Source organism: Eriocheir sinensis, chromosome 37 (assembly GCF_024679095.1).
Source record: "Eriocheir sinensis breed Jianghai 21 chromosome 37, ASM2467909v1, whole genome shotgun sequence".
Lineage (NCBI taxonomy): Eukaryota > Metazoa > Arthropoda > Malacostraca > Decapoda > Varunidae > Eriocheir > Eriocheir sinensis.
In genome coordinates, this window is record NC_066545.1 from 13633841 (window position 1) to 13651783 (window position 17943).

At 43.1% G+C, this 17943-nt stretch overlaps 3 long non-coding RNA genes across 3 annotated transcripts in view; 2 read left to right on the forward strand and 1 right to left on the reverse strand.

Annotated features, from left to right (window-relative positions):
- Window positions 1-877: 877 nt before the first annotated feature.
- Window positions 878-2681, reverse strand: LOC127008292 (uncharacterized). Its single transcript, XR_007760999.1, has 2 exons — window positions 2304-2681; window positions 878-2167 (listed from the first exon to the last, which is right to left on the reverse strand). It is a non-coding gene; the product is annotated as an uncharacterized LOC127008292 (long non-coding RNA).
- A 9549-nt stretch (window positions 2682-12230) lies between these two features.
- LOC127008290 (uncharacterized) lies at window positions 12231-15632 on the forward strand. The gene is made up of 2 exons (XR_007760997.1): window positions 12231-15017; window positions 15329-15632. It is a non-coding gene; the product is annotated as an uncharacterized LOC127008290 (long non-coding RNA).
- Window positions 15633-17079: 1447 nt separating this feature from the next.
- LOC127008291 (uncharacterized) overlaps window positions 17080-17943 on the forward strand; it is an 865-nt gene continuing 1 nt past the window's right edge. Inside the window, exons 1-3 of the long non-coding RNA XR_007760998.1 lie at window positions 17080-17246; window positions 17307-17366; window positions 17427-17943. The exon at window positions 17427-17943 is cut by the window's right edge and continues 1 nt beyond it. This is a non-coding gene — a long non-coding RNA (uncharacterized LOC127008291). The remainder of the gene's footprint in view (window positions 17247-17306; window positions 17367-17426) is intronic.

A 17943-nucleotide genomic window follows, 5' to 3' on the forward strand; every position in this document is an offset into this window, starting at 1 on the left:
TCTCGGTCTCGTACAATACCTACTCCATTCTGACCTCTTGAGTTACACGCCTCACCTCTCTTTGTGTTGCGTGGAATGGCGTTGAATTGCGTGGTGTTGTGTTGCCTTGTGTTCCGATGTGTTACCTGTATTGTGTTACCTGTGTTATGTTACCTGAGTGTTGTGTTATGTTGTGTTCTATCATAGCGAGGAGGTCATGAGTGTTACAAAATTGATGTGTTGATTTGAGTTGCGGTGATGATCCTAGTATTGGTGATGAAGGGAGTGGTGATAATGGAGGTAATAGTGATGAAGATATTGCTGGTGGTAGTGACGGCAGTGGTGATGATGAAGGTGGTGGTGGTGGTGGTGGTGATGAAGATTCAGGTGTGGTGGTGGTGGTGTGCAGGTGTGAGTGGGTGCCTCTGAGGTGGTGTTGGACTCATTAACGAAGACAGGTGTGTGTGTGTGTGTGTGTGTGTGTGAGAGAGAGAGAGGGCGTACCTGTGTTTTCATTTAGGTGTTCACGCTCTCCTTAACACTCCACATTACGTTATACAATACCTTGATAATTAAAACTCCCTTGCTTCTCTACCTATCTCAACCCCCCCCCCCCTTCTCGACCCCCCTCCCTCCCACCTTAGCCTAATCTACCTCATTCTCCATGTAGGTACCCTTTCCCAACTTAACCCCCTTCTCCTTTTTCTCTCTCTCTTTCTTCTTTCACTCGTTTTCTCTCCACTCTACCTCTATTCAGGAGCAATAAGTAGCGGGCTTTTTTTTTTTATATTTTCTTTACGCCCTTGAACGGTCTCCTTAGCTGTAAAAAAAAAGAAAAAAAATTCCCCCTTCTTTAACGCAACCTCAACCTATTTCACCTCTCACCCTCTGTATCCACCTATTCCCAACCTCTCCTATGCCCTTCTTCTTTCCCTTGTCCCTTTACTTTTTTTTCATATTTTCTGTCTATCACATTTGTTTCTTCTTTCCCTCTTTTTTTCTCTTTTCTCATTCCATCTCTTTCCTATGCCTTATTTTTGTAAGCATAATAAAGTGTTTCAAGTGTTTCTCTTTCCTTTTCTCTCCCTTTTCTTTCTTTCCCCCTTTCTTGTTTCTTCTATCCTTTTCCTTTCCCCAGTTCCCCTCTTCCCCCTCTACCTCAACCTAACCTCAACCTATTCTACCTCTCTCATTCTCTCTATATACCCATTATCGACCCCTCCATCCTCTTTTTTTCTCTTCTTTTTTCCTCTTTCCCCCTTTCTCCTTCCCTTTCCCATTCGTCTTTTCCATTCTTTTCTCTTTTCTCATTCCATCTCTCCTTTTTCTCTCCCTTTCCCCTCTTCTTGTTCCTTCTCTTTCTTTCCTGTCTCTCCATTTTCCCCTCTTTCCTTCTTTCTCATTTCCTAACTCCCTTTCCTCTCTTCGTTTCCCCTCCTTCCTATATTCTCATTCCATCTCTTCCCTGTTCCCCTCTTTCTCCCTTTCTCATTCCTTCTCTCCCCTTCCTCTCTCCTTGTCCCCTATTTTCTCATTTCCCCTCTCTCTTTCCTCCCCTTTTCCCCTCTTTTCCTTTTTTCACAATCCCTTTCTATTACCCTTTCCTAACCTCACCTAACCCTTCCAAACCTAACCTAACCTAATCTAACACACTCTTGCTCATCCTAACTCAGTCTACTTCATTCTAATCCATGCTAACATAACCCGACATCGCTCCCTTTCTATGTGGCCTTTCTCAACCTCATCCAACCCTTCCAAACCTAACCTAACCTAATCTAACACACTCTTGCTCATCCTAACTCATTCTACTTCATTCTAACCCATGCTAACATAACCTTACATCATTTATTTTCTATGTGGCCATTCTCAACCTCACCTAACCCATCCAAACCTAACCTAACCTAACCTAACCTAATCTAACACACTCTTGCTCAATCTAACTCAATCTCCTTCATTCTAACCCATGCTAACATAACCTTACATCATTTATTTTCTATGTGGCTTTTCTCAACCTCACCTAACCCATCCAAACCTAACCTAACCTAACCTAACACACTCTTGCTCAATCTAACTCAATCTCCTTCATTCTAACCCATGCTAACGTAACCTTACATGATTTATTTTCTATGTGGCTTTTCTCAACCTCACCTAACCCATCCAAACCTAACCTAACCTAACCTAACCTAACCTAACCTAACACACTCTTGCTCAATCTAACTCAATCTCCTTCATTCTAACCCATGCTAACATAACCTTACATGATTTATTTTCTATGTGGCCTTTCTCAACCTCACCTAACCCATCCAAACCTAACCTAACTTAACCTAACACACTCTTGTTCAACCTAACTCAATCTCCTTCATTCTAACCCATGCTAACATAACCCTATATCGCTCCATTTTTCCTTCTTTCTCCTCCCTTTTTTTTTTTCAGCATGTCACTCTCTCTGTCATCTCGTCTTTCCTTTCTTTCCGATGACAATCCCTTACTCTTTCTTTCCTCCCTTTCCCTTTCTCTCTATCTCTCTTTCTCCCTCTTCTGTCTCCCTTTTTCTTTCCTCTTTTCTCATTCCCTTTCTCTTCCTTTCCTTTCCCATTCCTCTCTCATCTCATTCATGTCCTCTCTCTCTCTCTTTCTCCTTCTCCCTCTCCTCTTCTTTCTCCCGTTTCTCTTCTCTTTTCTCAATCCCTTTCTCTTCCTTTCTCTCTACCATTTCTCTCTCTCTCTCTCTCTCTCTCTCTCTCTCTCTCTCTCTCTCTCTCTCTCTCTCTCTCTCTCTCTCTCTCTCTCTCTCTCTCTCTCTCTCTCTCTCTCTCTCTCTCTCTCTCCTTTCTCTTTCCTCTCTTACCCCTCACTCCATCCCTCAATCTCTCCCTCCTCCTCCATTTCCCCTTCCGTCCCTTCTCCCTCTCTCCCTCCCTCCCTCTCCCTCTCTCTTCCTCTCTCTCCCTTTCCTTCACCTCTCACTGAATCCTGCATACATAAGGGAGTGTGCACCGCCTGGAACGTACACACACACACACACACACACACACACACACACACACACACACACACACACACGCACATACGTACACACATGTCCAGAATCTTCACTCACGACCCACCTAGGGATTCCTCCTCCTCCTCCTCCTCCTCCTCCTCCTCCTCCTCCTCCTCTTGTACCCCCCCCTTCACCTCAATATCCTTCTCAACAACCTCTCTCTCTCTCTCTCTCTCTCTCTCTCTCTCTCTCTCTCTCTCTCTCTCTCTCTCTCTCTCTCTCTCTCTCTCTCTCTCTCTCTCTCTCTCTCTCTCTCTCTCTCTCTCTCTCTCTCTCCAGCCTCGCGTGTTCGGGGAATCCTCGTGCCCTGATTGGCTACCCCCCCCTCCCCCCTCCCCCCTTTCTCTCCCTTCCCTCCCCTGCTCTTCCCTCCCTTTCCTCCCTTCCCCAAGAACATTCATTTCTCATTCCTTTGCACTGACCTAACGCGTTCCCCCTTCTTGTGTGTGTGTGTGTGTGTGTGTGTGTGTGTGTGTGTGTGTGTGTGTGTGTGTGTGTGTGTGTGTATTACTTGTTTTCTTTGTTTTATTTAGTTGATTGTTTTTTATGATTTTGTTTTTTTTCTCTTTCATTTTTTCTTTTTTTCTTCTTCCTTTTCTTCATTTCTCTCTCCATTTTCTTCTTGTTTTCGTCATCATTCTTGTTCTTCTTGTTCTTTTTTCTTTACCCTTCTTCCCACCTTTCTTCTTTTTGTTATCATTTTCTTCTCTTTTCTTCGTCTTTCTCTTCTTGTTCTTCTCGTTTTCTTCATTCTTGTTCTTTTTGTTCTTTTTTCTTTACCTTTCTTTCCACCTTTCTTCTTTTTGTTATTCTTCTTCCTTTTCTTCATCTCTTCTTGTTCTTGTTTTCTTCATCATTCTTGTTTTTTTCTTCTTCTCCTTTATCATCATCTCATTTCTCCACGTCATACATTCGCCCTCCTCTTTATCTCCCCTTTCTCCTCCTTATCATATTCTTCTTGACCATATCTCTCTATATACACAACCTCCTCCTCCTCCTCCTCCTCCTCCTCCTTTATCATTCTCGCTTCATTTATCCCATGCATACAATCTCCTCTATCCTTCCTTCTTTCCTTCCTTCCTTTCTGCTCTATTTCTGGCATACCGCAATCCCTCTTCCTCCATCCCCCCTCCTCTTCTTCCTCCTTTCTCCTCCTCCTCCCCTCCCCCTCACCTGTACTCATACGTGTCCGTACATAAGCCCAGGTGAGCGTGGGAAGCGTGTGTCCAGGTGTGAGAACGCTGGTTAGATGGATGCTCGGTCTTGCGGCGTACCATGAAGGGCCTGTGTTATGTTATCTATCCCTCTCATCATTCTTTTTTCCCTTCATCTTTTTTCCCTTATCTTCTTTTTCTTTTTTTTCCTGTTTATTGTCATTTCTTCATTATCTTCCTATTTTGCTCTTCTTTTTATCCTTTTCCCTCTTCTTTCCCTCATTCTCCTTTCCCTTCATCTTTTTCCCCTCATCTTCCCCTCATTTTCCTCCCCTTATCTTCTTTTATTTTTTTTTCTGTTTATTCTCATTCCTATTATGCTCTTCTCCTTATCTTCCCCTCTTCTTCTTTATTCTTCTGTCTCCTTCCCTATCATCTTTTCGTGCCCTCGTCATCTTTTAACATCTTTCCCGCATTCTCCTTTCCCCTTATCTTTTTCCCCTCATCTTCTTCATTTCAACTTCATTCTCATTGTTTTATCCTCTCCCCCTCATCCTCTTTCACCCATCCTCTTCCCCTCTTCCTTCCTCCATCTTGTTTTTGTCCTCCTCCATTATCTTCTCGTTCCCTTGTCATCTTCTCGCATTCTGTTCCCCTCAATCTCTTCCCTCCATTTTCTTCCCCTCATCATTCTCTCATCTCCTTCGTTTTCTTCCATTTCACGTTTTTCTTCCTCCCTTCTTTCTCACTCTTCGCTATCTTCTAGCATTCTCTTTCCTCTCATTCTCTTTCCCCTCTTCTTCTTCTTTCTGTTCTTCCCGTTCTTGTTCTTCTCCATCTTCTTCTTGTACCCTTGTCATTATTTCCTTCTTCGCCTTTTTTTCCCCTTCATTCTCTTCCCCTCATTCTCTTCCTCCTCATTCTCTTCCCCTTCATTCTCTTTCCCCTCTTCTTCTTCTTTCTCTTCGTTCTGTTCTTGTTCCTCTCCATCTTCTTCTTGCATCCTTGTCATTGTTTCCTTCTTTACCTTTTCTTCCCCTCATTCTTTCCCCTCTTCTTTCTTTTCTTCTTTTTCTTCCTCTTCTTTCCGTTCTTGTTCCTCTCCATCTTCTTCTTGTACCCTTGTCGTTGTTTCCTTCTTTACCTCTTCCTCCCCTCATCTTTTTTCACTTCTCTCCTCCATTCCCTCCTATCTACTCCTCCTCCTCCTCGTCGTTCTTCTCTCGTTCTTCTTCTCTTCCATCTCTCCTTTATATTCTCGTTCTCTCTCTTCCCTCGTCTCCTCCTCCCCTTACGTTCTCTTTTCCTCCATTTTACCTCCCCTCCCTCACCTGTCATCCCCCCCTCTCCTTCCTCCATCTCTCTCGTCCCTCCTCCTCCTCCTCTCCTCCGCCTGTCTCCCCTGCTCCCCTCCTTTCAACCTCCTCCTCCCTCTCCTCTTTCGCCTCACTCTCCTATCGAATTGTTCTCTCCTCCCCTCTTTCCTCCCCCCTCCTCTTCCCCCTCTCCCCTTACCTTCCCCTCCTCCTCCCCCACCCACCCAGATTAGGCGGTGGCTGTTGTGTGTGCGTGTAGAGCTGCAGACCGATACACACACACACACACACACACACACACACACACACACACACACACACACACACACACACACACACACACACACACACACATACCTTTGAATTGCTTACACTAGTTGATAGACTGACTGACTGACTTTGACTGACTGACTGAATAGCTGATTGACGCATTGATCCCCTGGTTGACTCAGTAACTGGTTGACTGATTGACTGACTGGATGACTGAGCCAACTTATTAAATGTTTGGGTGACTGACTAGCTGACTGACTGAATAAACAACTCGCTGACTGACTGACTGGGTATCTGACTGACTGAAGAGGTGACTGACTGAATGATTGAACAGATGCATTAGTTGATAACCGATTGACTGACTGACTGACTGATTGACTGACTGACTGATTGACTGACTGACTATCTGGCTGACTGACTGACTAAAGAGGTGGCTGATTGAATGACTGAAGAGATGAATTAATTGAAAACTGATTGACTGACTGACTGATTGACTGATTGACTGATTGATTGACTGACTAACTAAAGAGGTGACTGATTGAATGACTGAAGAGATGTATTAATTGAAAACTGATTGGCTGACTGACTGATCGATTGACTGACTGGCTGACTGGATAGCTGACAGACAGGTGCACCACTAATTAAGTCTTTTACCTGGCTGCGTGCGTGACATAAGGGATTAAATGAGGCGAACCGATAGCCATAAAAAAGTAAAAAAATGTAACTATCATTTTTTTCTTTCCTCTCCACTCCCTTTTTTTTCTCTCTCTTTCGTCCTTCCTCCAGAGTACTCGCGGTTCGCTGATCCCCCGCAGCGGCTCTGTCTGTCTGTCTGTCTGTTTGTCTGTCGTTTGGGGAGAAAAATACGAGGATATATTTTTCTTGGGCCTTGGAGAGAGAGAGAGAGAGAGAGAGAGAGAGAGAGAGAGAGAGAGAGAGAGAGAGAGAGAGAGAGAACAAATTATAGACCCAGCGACTTGAGTAAAAAAAAAACAAAAAAAAAACAAGGACAGAAAAATACAGAAAATAAGTCAGGAACGAGAAAAATGACCAAGCAAGGAAAAAAAATTGCAGAGAGAGAGAGAGAGAGAGAGAGAGAGTTAGGTCATGTTACTTCCCTGGGTACAACATATGCTGGAATGGACGGCTGTTTTGCATGCCTGGGTCTTCTTTGGTCAGCCGTGGCACATCGGGTTAGCGGCGAGGGAGTGCCGGCCAGGTAGTGCCAAGGACGGGGTAGTGGAGCAGTGCCTTAGTGATTTTTTGGTGTCATGTTGCGAGATCAGTTAGTCCAGTAATAATAAGTCAGATAAGCTTCGTAAATAATAGAGGTTGAAGGGATTGGGTTAAGTGTGAAGGTTGTTGATTTTATATAGAAGGAAAGAGAAAGAATGAAAGAAAGAAAAGGGAAAGAGGTGGAAAAACAATTATGCTCAGTTTTCCCAGTTACCAGTTAGTTAGTGTCATGTTAGTGTCATGTTAGTCAGTCAGTTAGTTAGTCAGTGTCAGTTAGTTAGTCAGTTAGTGTCATGTTAGTGCCAGTTAGTCAGTCAGTTAGTTAGCCAGTTAGTGTTAGTTAGTCAGTCAGTTAGTTAGTCAGTTAGTGTTAGTTAGTGTCAGGTTACAGTTAGTCCAGTTAGTGTCATGTTACTAAGTACTTTTACGTTAAGATTATGGCATGGGTACACTGTTTTGGTAAGGTCTTGTTGTCATCCTCAGTCCGTTATGGCGCAGGCGAGTGTTTATAGTGGCGCCATCTAGCTTGTCTCATTCTGCCTCCCGGAGCTCATTCTTGATCTTCTGTAGAGAGTTAATCTTGAGTCCGGGTTGAAGAGGAAGAAGAAGATGGGAAGAGAATGCAAGAAGATAGCGAAGGATGAGAAAGGAGGGAAGAACATTCTCTCTCTCTCTCTCTCTCTCTCTCTCTCTCTCTCTCTCTCTCTCTCTCTCTCTCTCTCTCTCTCTCTTTCTCTCTCTTGCTCCTTTCTCTCGTTTCTTCCTTTTTAACTACCTTCCTCTTTTTCTCTCCCTCTCTTCCTCCTTTTCTTTCTTGATCCATCCTTCCTTCCTTCCTTCCTTCTTTCCTTTCTTCCTTCCTTCCTTCCTTCCTTCCTTTCTTCCTTCCTTTGTGTTTTTTTCTTTCTTGTTTTTTATATCATCGTTTTTGTCATGTCAATCGCTTCCCAATCATTGCCCTCCCCCTCCCTCCCCCTCCCCCCTCACCTCCCCTCCCTCCCCTCCTCCTTCACCTCCTCTCCTCTCCCTCCCCTCCCCTCCCCTCCCCTCGTGTGGCTGGCAGTTTGTTTACCTTTTTTTCATTGTTATTTGTTATTTCCCGTCACCTGGCCCGCCCCTCCCCCTCTACCTATCCCTCCCCCCTCCCCCTCTACCTGTCCCTCCCCCCTCCCCCTCCCCTCTCCCTCTCCCCCCTTTCATTTTTACTCCTCTCGGTTGTCCCTCTCCCCTGCTCCTCTCCTTCGTCTCCCCACTCCCCCCCTCCCCTTCCCTGCTGTCCTTCTCTTTCCCCTCCTTCCCCTTCTATCCCTTCCCCTGCCTCCCCCTCCCTTCTGTCCCTTCCCCTCACTGTCCCTCCCACCTTCCCCCTTCCTTCCCCCTTCCCCTTTCCCCCCACCTGCCCCTCTCTTTTCCCTTCCCCTCCCCCTCCCTGCTGTTCCTCCTTTCTCCCTTCCCCCTGTTATCCTTTTCCTCCTTCTCTCCCATTCTCTCTCCCTTTCTCCCTCCCTCTCCCCCCTTCCCCCCTCCCCCCTGTGTAGCTAAAGGCGCCGTGGCAATGCAAACTTTCCTGTGTTTTGCCTTTTTGTGCCAGAGAGAGAGAGAGAGAGAGAGAGAGAGAGAGAGAGAGAGAGAGAGAGAGAGATATTTTCCAGTGATCCAGTTATATTAAGTCAGATAAGCTTCGTAAATAATAGAAGTTGGAGGGATTTGGTTAAGTGTGAAGGCCGCTGAGTTTATTGAGAAGGAAAAAGAAAGAATGAAAGAAAGAAAAAGGGAAAGAGGTGAAAAAATAATTACGCTCAGTTTTCCCAGTTTTCCCTTTCATCTGAACTTCAAAACCTTTCATCAACACCATTAAACCACCACTGAAGTTTCCACCACCGCCATCATCACCACCATCATTATCACCACCACCACCACCCTTCATCACCACCACCACTACCACCATCATCACCACCATCATTATCACCACCACCCTTTATCACCACCATCATCATCATCATTACCATTATTATTATTTCTAGCATCATCCAAGTTTTTTTTTTAATCATTATCTCATCACCATTTAACCCTCATCACCACTATCATCACCACCAGCATTGCCAACCTCATCACCATCACCACCATGAACCACACTACCACCACCAATATCAACATCACCACCACCACCACCACAACAACAACAACAACAACAACAACACCACAACCACAACAACAACACCTGAGAAACACACCTTTACTTTTACTTTCACTGTTCACCTGTCCGAATCTTCTCCTTGTGTTGTGTTGCTGCGCCTCCCAGCCTGAAACAGCGGCGTCTTGTATTTCTTGTATAATGGTGTTTGTGTGTTGCCTGATTGGTGCGCGTGTGTGTGTGTGTGTGTGTGTGTGTGTGTGTGTGTGTGTGTGTGTGCCATGTATTACTCCTGACCTCCCTCCGTTAATTAGAAAAGTCACATTCATCACTCATCATTATCTCCTCATTTATCCTTTATTTATAGCGACAGTCATTAGTGGTGAGTCATAATTTTTGTTTTCTTTTCCACTCCTTTCATTCAATAGGAAAATGCTTTGTTTTTATTTCCGGTGATGTCTGTAGCGCTCGTAGGCTTTCTTGAGGAGACTCCCGGACGACCCCAACCCGTAGTGGCGCAGGCGGATTTTTTTTATAGTTGCTGCCGTGATGTATGACTCTTCCTTGTCCCATGCTGCCCCCGGTTCTCCTCTTGACCAAATCATTTAAGTTAGGGTTGATTGAAGACCTGGGCAGCAATGTGGGTACTCGTCTGGCACAGCATTACCAGAGATTATTGTACTCAGAACATTGCATTCATTACGTAACTACACATCCAAAACTATCGTACCAACACATAACGTCATTCTATTAGAGTTTTCGTTGCAACCGTTGACTATATAGATCTTCATTTCGCAATAGTTATGGGTCAGAACCAGCAATATACAGTGCGCTGAGTACGATAATCTAGTAACGCTGGTCTGGCACTTGGCGATGGCTGAAAATATCATCAGCGTGCAAATTATCGTACTCAGAACATTGCATTTATTAGTTACAGCTCCAAAACTATCGTACCAACACATAACGTCATTCTATTAAAGTTTTCATTGCAACCGTTGACTATATTGATCTTTCTTTCGCAACCAGGAATAAACAGTGTGCTGAGTACGATAATTTGCTAACGCTGGTCTGGCATTTGGCGATGGCTGAAAAATATTATCAGTGTGCATTGGCGGGGCTCGAACTAGGTCCACGGGTTTACCACGCTCGCACGCTGACCACTCCGCCACCGCCGAAACTTAGGTTGGTATAATAAGACACACTCGCTTCTCACATCAGCTATTTCTAAAGGTCAAAGAGGAGGTCAGTCGGGTTCTAATGAGTGTTTCTTCAGGTTCACGGTACAGAAGAAGGGTCACACTACCACCAGGGTCATAAAACTACTCCTGGAAATGCCCACAACTCCTACGAAAGCCTTGTCAAATATGTGTTCTTGGGGGGTCAGTCAGGTTCTAATGGGTGTTTCTTCAGGTTCACGGTACAGAAGAAGGGTCACACTACCACCAGGGTCAAAAACTGCTCCTGGAAATGCCCACAACTCCTACGAAAGCCTTGTCAAATATGTGTTCTTGGGCTGCGATTTGTCTTGTAATATGACTCTAAGGTCGGTATTACAAGACAAATTCGCTTCCTATTTCTAAAGGTCAAAGAAGGGGTCAATCAGATTCTTATGAGTGTTTCTTCAGGTTCACGGTACAGAAGAAGGGTTACACTACCACCAGGGTCATAAAACTACCCTTGGAAATGCCCACAACACCTACGAAAGCCTTGTCAAATATGTGTTTTTGGGTTGCGAATTGTCTTGTAATACGACTCTTAATGCCTTCCTAAGAACCGCATTCACAGGGTTCAATCACACATTTATCCCGGACGGTCCCCTGCCCTGCCTTATCATCTTCGGCAGGGCTTCTCCAGGCGCCTTGATTCCTTCCTAAGAGCCTGAGTCCTCGCCCTCTCCCGCCCTGGTCACAAGAGCCCCTTCATAATCCTTCCTCCAAGACTTCAGCTGATCAGGTCCCGCACGGCTGCCTCTTGTCCTACCCTGCCTGTCACCTTTCACTCAGATTTGACGGCTATCTTGAAGACTTGTTAGACCTCTTATCTTCTTATCTCATTCCTTTCTTCGTGATTTCCCTTCTTCGTTCCTTCGTTCCTTTGTCCCTTCCTTCCTTCCTCTCTCTCTCTCTTCCTTGCTCCTTTCTTTCGTGTCTTTCTTGTTCACTACCTACATTTTTTTCTCCCCCTCTTTTCCTCATTTCCTTTCTTGATTCTTCCATCCATCCTTCCTTCCTTCCTTTCTTCCTTCTTTCCTTCCTTCCTGCCTACCTCCTTTGTCTTCCTCATGTTTTTCCTTAATAACCTTCCTTTTTCCCTTCCTTCCTTCCTTCCTTCCTTCTGTCCTTGCCTTCATTTCTTCCTTCCTTACCCCCTCCCTATCTTACCCCCTTCCTTTCCTTCCCCATCCTTCATCCCCAACCTTCCCGCTTTCCTTCCTTCCTTCCTTCTCTCCTTGCCTTCATATCTACCTTCCGTATCCCCTTCCTTCCTTCCTTTCCTTCCCCCTCCTTCATCCCCTCCCTTCCCCCTTTCCCTTCTTCCTTCCTTCTGTCCTTGTCTTCATTTCTTCCTTCCTTACCCCCTTCCTATCTTACCCCCTTCCTTTCCTTCCCCATCCTTCATCCCCAACCTTCCCCCTTTCCTTTCTTCCTTCCTTCTGTCCTTGCCTTCATTTCTTCCTTCCTTACCCCCTCCCTATCTTACCCCCTTCCTTTCCTTCCCCATCCTTCATCCCCTCCCTTCCCCTCTTCCTTCCTTCCTTCTTTCCCGCCGTACTCCTTCACCCTCCTTTCCCTCATCGCCGGACCTTCCTTCCCATTCTCTCCCTTCTCCTCCTCTTCGATCTCATAATGGGTAGCTAATCAATCCTAATCAATGGCCTCACTCTCCCTGCATTCTAACCCTCTAATGGAAAGTTAATCAATCTATTGTGCGCCTTCATCAAATTACCGAAAACCCTTGGAATAATCAGCTTTACGAGGCGCCCTTTTTTTACTCGTTTTTTTATTATTTTTCATTTTTTTGTTTTTTTTGAGGAAGAGAATATGTCAATCAGGTCAGGTCGGGTCGGGTCGGCTTAGGAAGTTGACTCGATTTTATTTTTTTTTATCTTATTTTTTTTTGGCTCAGGAAGTTGGCCGGCTTTTCGTTTTTTTATTGTGGATTTTTTTTTCTTTTCTGTGAAGGGAAAGTGATTGGCTGAGCTTAATTTTTTGGTGTTTTGTTGATGGAAAAAGAGAATAATTATCGTGACCGGAAAGTACTACCTCGATCGTTTGGTTGAATTTTTTCCCTCGTGTCTTTCTCTCCTGATCATGATAACTTACTTAGCCTCGAGTGATGAAAATTCGTCTTAGTAAAGGAAGGGAAAGTGATTGACTAAGCTTAATTTCCTCACCTTTAAATAATAAAGGTATTTTGTGACGAAAATTTAATCTGTCCGTTTTTTCTTCACTCTTAATAAAAAAAATGTCCTTTAATTTTAACTACCTAAATTAAACCAACTCCGTGGTACAGCGGTTAGCGTGACTGGCCCAGGATCGAATCTCGGCGTGGGCAGTCAGCTTGCATATCACCCAGCTGTTCATCCTCCCTTTCTGGCTGGTCGATTAATGGGTACCTGGGGAAACCTGGGGAAGGTAAACCGTGGTAACCCGGATGTCACACTGGCCATGCTCCCCGGGAAAAACTGATTCATACCCCCACAAGCTGAAAGGGCCAGTGTAACGGAGATGAACACCACGGCCACGCGCAGCTATAGCGTATACCCCCAACCTTAATTTTACCTCTGAATTAAAGGACACTAGTACAATGACCTCCTGACACATCGACTGTGAAAATAGGTCTTGAGCGGTGAAAAGATGTTCGCTATATTTCATTTTAACTGTCTAAATGATTAAAAGAATACCCATTTTCTTTCATTAACCGTCTAATTTAAAGGAAAACCACTGCATTGACCTTCTCTTCCCACGTGCCACACCTTTAGTCGCTGCTTCTCCATCCGTGAAAATAGACTGTCTCCGAGGATGCAACGGTTTCTTGGCGGCGGTAGGGAAATCTTGTTAGCCGCGCCGAGACCGACACACAGATGGCGCTGAGAGGCTTAGCGAGGCCGAGCTGCTGCAAGACGAGAAGTGGAGGCTTGTCGACAATTAGTGGAGATTTTGTACGGCTGTGTGGGGCTGACGGAGCGAGGTGAAGAGTGTCAGGAAGGTTAAAAATGAAGAAGTTAGAGAAGAACGTTAGAAGGAGAACGTAAAGGAGAAAAACGTTAGGGAAGAGAAACGAAGAACGAGAAGAACATTAAAAGAAGATGAACGTTAATGACAAGACCGTTAGAAAAAAGACATGTAGAGGAACGTTAAAAAGAAGACGAAGAGGGAGAAGAACGTTGAGGAGGAGAGACGACGAGTGAGAAAAAGAAGAACGAAGAAGAAAAGGAGAGAAATGAAGAACGTAAGAGACGAGAACGTTAATGAGAAGAGACGGTGAAAAGAACGTTAGAGGGAAGACGAAGAGGAAAAAGAACGTTAAATGAAGGAGAGATGAAGAACGTAAAAGGCAAGAACGTTACAGAAGATGATGTAGAGTTAAAATAACGTTAGAAAGGAGAGACAAAGAGGGAGAAGAACGTTAAGAAAGATAGATAGATAGATAGATAGAGAGAGAGATTTAAATTTACCCCCCCACCAAAAAACAACAACAGAAAATACGTGTAATGGAAAAAAAAAAAAGAAATACGCATTCACACAAAAAAAGAAAAACAAAAAAAGATGAATCGAAAACTAAAGAAAATTATAAATAAATGAAAGAAAAGAAGTAAATAAGTTAAAAAGAAATAGAATCACATACCAAACACACTTAACACCCTTTCTCCCTGATCGAAAAGAAGAAAAAAAAGAGAAAAACAAGATCACACACAAAGACTGCCCCTCCCCCTCACCCCCGCCCCTCGAAAAAGTCGTTAGCAGCAAAGAAAATGTCCATAACGTCCGTAACAGCCTTTAACAGATCGGGTTAACGCCCAAAGAGAGGTGTCAAGGCGTCTCCATTCCCGCCTTCCGAACGAGTTAGCGCCGGAAGGAAGGTTAAAGACGGGAAAAATTGTGTTAGACAGACCTCTCTGCTAAAAAATGAAGGAGGGCTTGATGGAGTGGAAGAAAGGAAGGAAGGAACGAGTAAGAATGATGATAAATACAGAATAAGAGAAAGGTGAAGGAGTTAATGCCTTAATAATATAAAGAAAAGGAAAGAAAGAAAAGAAAGGAAGGAAAGAAAGGAAGGAAGAGACGAGTAATAATGATGATAAATGCGTAAGAAAAGGAGGGTGAAGGAGTTAATGCCTCAGTAATATAAAGAAAGGAAAGAAAGGAAGGAAGAAAGAAAGGGGAAGAAGGAAGAAGAAAGAAAGGAAAGTTAAATGTAGTTGCTAGCGTTCTAAAAGGAAAAAAAAAGTGAATAAGTGGAGGAGAGATACAAATTGATGGACTATTAGACTCAGGGTGAAAGAAATGGAGGAGTAATACCTTTCTAAAGAGTCAAATTGTAAGAAAATGGGAAAAAAAAATTGAGAAATGTGATAGACAGAGAGATTACTTTAAAATGAAAACGGTGAAGGAGTGAAGGAGAGAAAGACACCATTTGGAAGGATGTCTGTTGTATATTGAAAGAGGGGAAGGGGCTAGGTGTCTTTAGGAAGAGTTCATATCGCGGAAAAAAAGGTAAATAGCGGGGAAATTATACCAGAAAAACAGCTCTCCTCCACTATGAAGGGACTAGAGAAGTTGAGGGAGGAAAGAACGAGTAATGAGGATGTTTCTGTTGTATAATAAAAGAAGATTGAAAGAGTTATTGCTACAATGATGGAAAGAAGATAAAAATTGTATGAGGTTGGCAGAATTCTAAAAGGAAAAGAGTAAAGAAGTGAAAAGAAGAAATAAATGAGTAGAAAAGATGTTTGTTGTATAATGAAAGAAAGTGGAAGACATGGAGATAATTTGGGAAAGAGTTCAGCCTTAGTAATACATAGAAAAGGAAAACTGAATAAAGATGTTTGTTGTATAATGAGTAGAGAAGTGAAAAGAAGAAATAAATGAGTAGAAAAGATGTTTGTTGTATAATGAAAGAAAGTGGAAGACATGGAGATAATTTGGGAAAGAGTTCAGCCTTAGTAATACATAGAAAAGGAAAACTGAATGAGGTTGGCAGACTTCTAAAAGGAAAAGAGTAAAGAAGTGAAAAGAAGAAATAAATGAGTAGAAAAGATGTTTGTTGTATAATGAAAGAAAGGGGAAGAAATGGGGGTAAATTTTGAGATAGTTAAACCTCAGTAGTACAAAGTAAAGGGAAATTGAATGTGGCTGGCAGAGTTCTAAGAGTTAAAAAGAAAAAGAGTGAAAGAGTAAACGGAAAAAAAGAAACTAGCAAGAACGATGTTTGTTGTATAAAAAAAGAAGGTAGTGAGGAAATGGAGATAATTGTGGAAAGAGTTAATCCCTTATTAATACGAAGAAAAGGAAAATTAAATGTGGCTGGCAGAGTTCTAAGAGTTTAAAAAGGAAAAGAATGAAGAAGTAAACGGAAGAAAGAAACTTGTTGGTACGATGTTTGTTGCATAAAAAAGAAGGTAGTCAAGAAATGGAGATAATTTTGGGAAGAGTTAAGCCTCAGTAATACGAAGAAAAGGAAAATTAAATGTGGCTGGCAGAGTTCTAAGAGTTTAAAAAGAAAAGAGTGAAGGAGTAAACGAAAGAAAGAAACTAGTTTGGACGATGTTTGCTGCATAATGAAAGAATAGGGAGGAAGGGGGGGGGGGGGGGAGTAGGAACCTTCTGAACGAGTTAGCGGCGCAGGGAAGGAAGGCTGAAGACGGGAAAAATTGTGTTAGACAGACCTTTCAGCTTAAAAATGAAGGCCTTAGGGACTGACTGGGGAAAGGAGGAACAAGTAGGAGGGATGATTGTTGCATTATGAAGCGGGTGGTGGTGAGTGGGGGAAAGGTGAAGGAGAAAAAAGTAGTACAAAGAAAAGGAAAATTGAGTGAGGTTTGCAGACTTCTAAAAGGAAAGAAAAGAAGTGAAATGAAGAAAGGTATTGGAGGTTGTTTAAATAAATACAGCCCCCAAAATAGTAACCCGGTATATTTTTCCAGTCTAGTTCAGCTCTGCATGCGTCAATACAAATTTACTATGTCATTCCTGTCGCATATTTCAACCAGATCCATTTATTAGGTCATGTTAGGGTGGTGAGTGGTTAGCGTTCGGATCCCGCATTCACCGAGCCAAGGATTTTTCAGTCACCGCCGAGTGGCCTAAGACTACCCACATGCTGTCCTGAAGACTACCCATCAACCCGGACGCTAGAAAATACCGTCCAAGTGAATCATGAGTTCCGGGGGGCAGCATGAGCCAAGGATAAATGGCGCCACTATAAAAACTGCCTGCGCCATGACGAGCTAGGGCCGACCACCAGGCTCCTGAAGAAAGCAAAGACACACAAAAAAGCCCATGAATCCCTTAGCCCTGAAATGTAACCAAGCGTGTACGTGTATTTAGTGTATTTACTGCTCACTCTTGCCTCATATTTCAAGCAGACGCATTTATTATCCCAGTCCAGAGAGCAACCATGATGAACTTGTCCCAGAAATGTAACCAAACCTTTACACATGTTACATTTCCTACCGCGTTATATATGTTGAGCTCAGTTTATGATCGATGATATATTTACTTGCTTACTTTTGACACATATTTCAACAAGACATATGACCTCTCTTTTGGGCGCTCCTCTTTTACCTTTTCATAGGAACTGATTTTCTGGCTTTTTTTTCAGTACTGTTTTCTTTATTTTTTGCCCTCTAGCTGTTTCCTTACTGTAAAAAAATATATTAGAGCATCCCAGAGAGTAAACACGATATACTTAACCTATCCTCTCCCCATTTTTTGGTGGGGCATAGAAATGTTTAGGTTTTTATGTGGTGAGGAAGGCCTGTTAGTTTTTAGGTGACAGGGCATAGAAATGTGTAGGTTTTTATGTGGTGAGGGAGGACTGTTGTTTTTTAGGTGACAGGGCATAGAAATGTGTAGTTTTTTATGTGGTGAGGGAGGCCTGTTGGTTTTTAGGTGACAGGGCATAGAAATGTGTAGTTTTTTATGTGGTGAGGGAGGACTGTTGTTTTTTAGGTGACAGGGCATAGAAATGTGTAGTTTTTTATGTGGTGAGGAAGGCCTGTTGGTTTTTAGGTGACAGGGCATAGAAATGTGTAGTTTTTTATGTGGTGAGGGAGGACTGTTGTTTTTTAGGTGACAGGGCATAGAAATGTGTAGTTTTTTATGTGGTGAGGGAGGACTGTTGGTTTTTAGGTGACAAGGCATAGAAATGTGTAGGTTTTTATGTGGTGAGGAAGGCCTGTTGGTTTTTAGGTGACAGGGCATAGAAATGTATTGTTTTTTTTATAGTAATTTAACGAAGGCATTTTGGTAAGCTAGTTTATCTGAATTTGTGATCATTTATGGATTCTACTTTAGTCACTCCCGCAAATTTCAACAAGGTGCATTTAATAATAATTTAGTCCATCATGAAAAAAAAAAAAAAGCGATTCAGTTAGCCCAGAAATGCAACCAGGAGTCTTTTTTGGGTCACTTAACTCAATTTGTCACCTGTTATAATATGGCAGGTCGCTCTTGTCTCTCATATTTCAACAAGTCTCAGTCATTAGCTCAGTTCAGATAGTAAATGATTTTGTTACGCCATTTTAGTTCAATTTGTCAACAGTTTTGTATGGTATGTATGTATGTGTGTATGTATGTATGTATGTAT